This window comes from Pteropus alecto, unplaced genomic scaffold (genome assembly GCF_000325575.1).
Source record: "Pteropus alecto unplaced genomic scaffold, ASM32557v1 scaffold7, whole genome shotgun sequence".
NCBI classification, from domain to species: domain Eukaryota; kingdom Metazoa; phylum Chordata; class Mammalia; order Chiroptera; family Pteropodidae; genus Pteropus; species Pteropus alecto.
The window spans coordinates 8696431-8702140 of NW_006494614.1; the positions used below are offsets into that span (position 1 = coordinate 8696431).

At 37.6% G+C, this 5710-nt stretch overlaps 1 pseudogene; it reads left to right on the plus strand.

Moving 5' to 3' along the window:
* Positions 1-830: 830 nt before the first annotated feature.
* LOC102879569 lies at positions 831-1362 on the plus strand (annotated as a pseudogene).
* Positions 1363-5710: the final 4348 nt, after the last annotated feature.

The window sequence follows — 5710 nt, forward strand, 5'->3', positions numbered from 1 at the left end:
TTCCCTTCTTGTCTCTGTCTTATACTTCCAAAACCTTGTCTCCATTTTACTATCTGCCATGGTTATGGGGAAGGGAAGAAGAAAGGTTTTATTTGATTGGTATCATTGCAAAACAGCATCATGCTCACTGGGCTTGTGGAGTATTTAAATTTCTTATTTTTGAGGCACATTTGAGAGCTCCTTGGGGATTCTCAAGCATCTCAATCCTCTGTTGCCACTTCTTAGACATAGGCAACACATCTCCAATTCCTCCTGCAGCTGCTGGGATTCCATCAGTGACCTGAAGGTCTCTCCACCTGCTGGAGTGCCATCATCCCTCTAATCAGCGCTATGGAGCAGGATCTAAGACAACCTACATCAACTCTCTCTCATGAATGATTCACATCTATCATGGAAATACCCACAAATTATTTATCTGAACAAATTCAGGGGACAAAGACTAATCCCAATGTATCAGAAACAATTCATCCCTCTAACACCAAGGCAGTTGGGAAATCTATCCCTCATATTCTAGATTCCCCATGCAGACACCTGCTCACAGTGTCTGGCTAACTGCAGAGGCATATTTCAAGATCTCCAAGTAGTCTCGTTGAAGACCAGAAGCAAGAGAGGAAAGACCCTATAGCCTTCCCCTTTGATGGTAGAGGAGACAAAACTCACAACTTATCTAGTAGCTTTCTCCAAAGAAATTTTTTACAAAAATTCCCTGTCCACAAATATTCACCCTCAAAACACTTTTCTATACTCAAAGTGAGTAAAAGCTTAAAAAGTCATAAGCTCTTCCTCTTCCCATAAGCAGCCTAAGATGACATCTGAAAATGGTTTGCTGAAACCCAGAAACCCCCACAAAATCATGCAAATCAAGAGGTACAAATCTTTGTGTTTAAGAACAATTGTGAAACTACTCGGGCCATCAAGAGTTTGTGTATCCGAAAAGCCACCAAGTATCTGAAGGATGTCACTTTACAGAAGTAATGCGTGCCATTCCATCATTATAATCGTGGAGTTGGTAAGTGTGCCCAGGTCAAACAATGGGGCTGGACACAAGGTCAGTGGCCTAAAAAGAGTGCTAAATTTTTGCTGCACATGCTTAAAAATACGGAGAGTAATGCTGAACTTAAGGGTCTAGATGTAGACTCCCTGGTCATTAAGCACATGCAAGTGAACAAAGCTCCCAGGATGCAACGCAGAACTCACAGATCTCGTGGGCAACTTAACCCCTACCTGAGCTCTTCCTGCCACACTGAGACGATCCTCACTGAAAAAGAGCAGATTCTTCCTAAACCAGAACAGGAGTTTGCACAGAAGACAAAGGTATCCCAGAAGAATCTGAAGAAACGAAATCGTATGGCCCCGGAGTAAATTCAGCATCAAATAAATACTAATACAAGTTAAAAAAAAAAAAAAAAGTCATAAAGCCAGACTTTACACACCTACTTTGAAATTCCAAACAGATGCTCTGTCTCACAACACATTCTGGTGTCTGATCTCGATCATGTCTGGGTATCTTGGTCAAGAATCCAATTTAACTCTTTTTATATCTATGTACTTCTTTTCCCAAGATATAATTCGTATTTTACAACCACTCAAGAACTTGGAAGGCATGGTTCTATGTGAATGCCATGCTGTAAGCCATAGTAGCCTTTAAATTTTTAAATTCATTTTGTCTTCTAAACTCACACAATTACAGTAATAGGAAAAATTATGAGATGAGGCAATAAATTTTTACATAATTATTTCCTAAAGAGATCATAAAAATTCTTCTCTCAAAAGTAAACTTGCAGGTTTAACAAGGAATGAAGTCTCTCACGTACTGGGTACATTGTCTGCAAAAATAAACTAGCACAGCACTTTTATATAAAATGGCTATTAAATTTCACCTCGGTAGGTATTGTTTTGACAACTTCTATTTCTTAGGAACCAACTTCATTTTTTCTCTCCTTGTTTCAAGGTCAGTGGTTGGATCTTTATCTTCACATGCTTATATTTAAAAATAAAAACAAAACAAGAATTTTTCATTAAGGCTTAAGAAGAGCATAACTCTTCAAGTAACTTTTAACCTAAAGTCATTTCTCATTTCTTAAATTCTTCTTCCACTTTTTTAAATATGCAGTCAGAGCTAATAATTCTTTCTCTTAAATCCTCAGTTTTAATAAGATTACAAAAAAGCATTTGCCTTGAATCTTGCAACACACAACTATCCTTCTTTCCACGCTGAGATGCGTAAGTCACCTCAGTCACCTCTTTGCATCCAGAGCACATTATTCTCCAACCTAAAGGGCAAGGCCCCGGAGTTATCAAAGAACATCAGAGGTGTCAAGATACTAAAGAAGATGGACAAGCCTTCACAAGGCTCCGAATGGCTGCCTGTTGTGAAGCTGTTTGGATAATATCATTTAAAACCAGCTAACTTATTTATTTGAATATGTACAAAGTAAAAACCTTCGGGGAATACTTAGTGTCTAGACACAAAGCCACAAAATATAATCTCAAAGACAAGTTAAACCTGATGATGTCACCCACCTCTCATTTAGTAACTTCTGGTTTGCTTCCCAGTACTCAGAGCAGCAGTCTCTGAAACAAGGTATATGCATCCAAGGGATGAACAAGATGAACCATTGAGGTGTGAGAGTAAAATGTTACAGCTTCTAGTTTTAGATATTTTTAGATTAGAAATTAAGGATTTCTAATATTTAAAATCTGCGTTGACTTCAAGGATCTGACAGTGGAGCTCTCAGTCATTCATTTACTTGAGCACATTATAATATATAAAGTGAACTGGATTCACAGGTTATATGGGATACCTTTAACTGAACCAACAATCACAAAATGGACAAATAGCTTAAAGAGATCTTTCAGAAAAGTTGTGGATTAAAGAAAATACTAATGATACCTATAAATAAGAAGAAAGTGGCAAGACAAACATGTCTCCCATCCCCAATTTGAGCTCTGTCAACCACAGAGGAGGTGAAAGCAACAATGAGATAATCAGACCTCTCACTGAGATGCATTTACTTTCAAAAAATAAGCACAAAATCTGTTTCTTCTAGGTAAAAGTGGCAGTGTTAGAGAGAGAAAATAATTTCTTTTCCAGAAAAACCTATGTTTTGGAGAGAGCATTTCGAAAACAAATGTTTAGAAATATTTTCCTTGTTATATGATTTCCGTTACTGAAAATGGTATGTACCATCTTTAAGAACCAAATCTAGATACTTAAACTTACAATTTCCTAATCTATTTAAAAATTTCCAGGTGAACAGTTTCAGTGTCTGGAACACATTGTGAACACATTGTAAACACATTGTGTAAAATATGAAACAAAGTATTTTCAAATTTATTTGCATATTGACAAGCAACTGACAGCAGGGAAGATGTAAACATTCCGGATGAATTAAAACAAAAACTTTTGCATAATTGGTGGATAGTTTTGAAAATAATTATCATAATCAGTAAGTGAAACCAATGATGTACTTTTTTCATTTGAATCTATTATCTTTGTAAGTTATTTTCAGCTGTGATACCATTAAAACCACATACTAAAGAAAACTAATCTTGAAATGATACCTCCAAACACCTGTACCAATGTTAAGCCAAGATTTTCAAATATAATTAAGCATACGCATTAACATCATTCTCACCAAACATTATCATTATAAGTCAGCCAAAAGGTACTATGAATCATTAATAACTAAAATTAAAAATTTTTTAAATATTCATTTAACCTTCAGTTTATCTGTTTTAAGTCTCTATATTTGAACATGTTATAATGTATACAATTTAGTACTGATATAGTATTACATGTAGATAATTCATGGAAAATACATGCATTGGGAACAAATGCTCAAATTATTTTACTGAGACAGGAGATGTACAAGCAAAGCGAGACCACAGGCTTGGAAGCTAAATTCAGGCTTCCTGGTCTGGCGCAGGTTCCTCTCATTCCAGCAGCCTCCTTTCCTGTCAATTTCCTCCCAGTGCCTCAACAACAACCAACACCATGTTTCCATCAGTCTGACTAGCTTGATCCTAAACATGCCAAGTTCTTGCTTACCTCTGTGTTTCAGCCTAGAATGTTTTGTCCTCTCTTAACCATTGCAAAATTTCAACCTCCTTTTAAGACCTAGACCAAATGTCACCTCCCCTGTGGAAATTTGTTCCACTCCCCTAAATATACATCAAGAAGATCTGTTTGTGGGGAGAGATGATAAAGGAGGTGTGATGACTTTGAATCTCAGTTCTACCACTTGAAATCTAGATATAAGGAAGTCACTGAAACTTGATTTTCAGTTTTCTTCTCTGTGGAATGGAGACTGCATAAACTTACAGCAGAGGTCAGCAGACTTTTTCTGTAAAGAGCCAGATATTCAATATTTTCAGTTTTGTCAGCACAAGAGTCATCCTTGTAACTATTCCATTCTGCCTTTGTAACACAAAAGTTTCCATAGATAATATATAAACAAATTGGTATGGCTGTGTTCTAATAGAATCTTATTGACAAAAACAATTAATGGGCTGGATCGGGCCCATGGACCATAGTTCACTAATCTCTGCCTACAGAATTTCAGTGAAGATTGAAGTAACCCACACAACATAAACTACCTGGCATATAGTTGGTACTTAGTTTATTACATTCTAGGCCTAAGGAAGCATCAGTATACAAAAACAAGCATGATCACTATGGTCATGTGGTCGGGAAGATGAAGATTAAACAATCACACAAATTATATAAATAAACTCACTTCACCTTCCACCAAATCTTAAATACTCAGAGTTGAATTGATTACTGCTATCACAGGTCCATGAAAGCTTCTTCTCTTGTTTTCTTTTATTTGCCATGGTCCTATGAAGAAAATCTAGATGGTATTATGAGAGTGCACAGCAATGCTCTATGGAAATGACACTGCAGCTTTAGAAATGAGTTAATCATGTAAAGAAAGGGAAGAGAGAGGAAAGTACATTCCAGGAAGAGACAATGAGGAGGAAAACAGTTTGGCCCACTTTGCAAAACAAGAAGAAGGCAGAGTTTGGGGGCTGGGGGAAAGTCTGAAGATCAGACTGGATAGGTAGGGAGGGGTCAAGGGGCCTCATTGGCCTATAAAGGACTTGGGATTTGATTCTAAGTCCCAAAAGGAAGTCTTGAATATTCTTCAATGATCTCATTTATATATCCAATATATACGAGTTAGTGTGATTGTTTTTACGCAATTATTATAAGGCAGCAAAAATATTTCATAAACTATCAATAACTAATAATATCTTTGAAAATAATTCCTCATTTAAACTATCCCCAAACCCTTTTTGACTGTGCCCTCTATTTCCTTCTGGAACTGTCTAATGCAGGCCACTAAAATAGTTGCCTGTCCTGAAGTGAAATTTGTGGCCCAGATGGGGCACGAGACATTCTCCCTCCCTTTGAGTAGGACACAGCATGGCAGCAACCATAGAGACAGAGCATCATCACTCAGGCACAGCAAGGGCTTGCAGCCTCCAGAGTATGAGGAACCATACGCTAGCATAGGAGTCAAAGTGGCCATCGAGAGTATGAACAGCAGCAATGGTGGCGCTCTGCCCCATGTGACTTCACAAGCAAGCAGTGCGTCCCAAGGGGTACAGGGTGCTGCCTGTGAGTTCACATGAGGCACTACTCCTGCCCTGTCCAAATCAGGTGTTTACAGAAATAATCGGCTAGGTCCTTGAAGTAGAGAGCAAG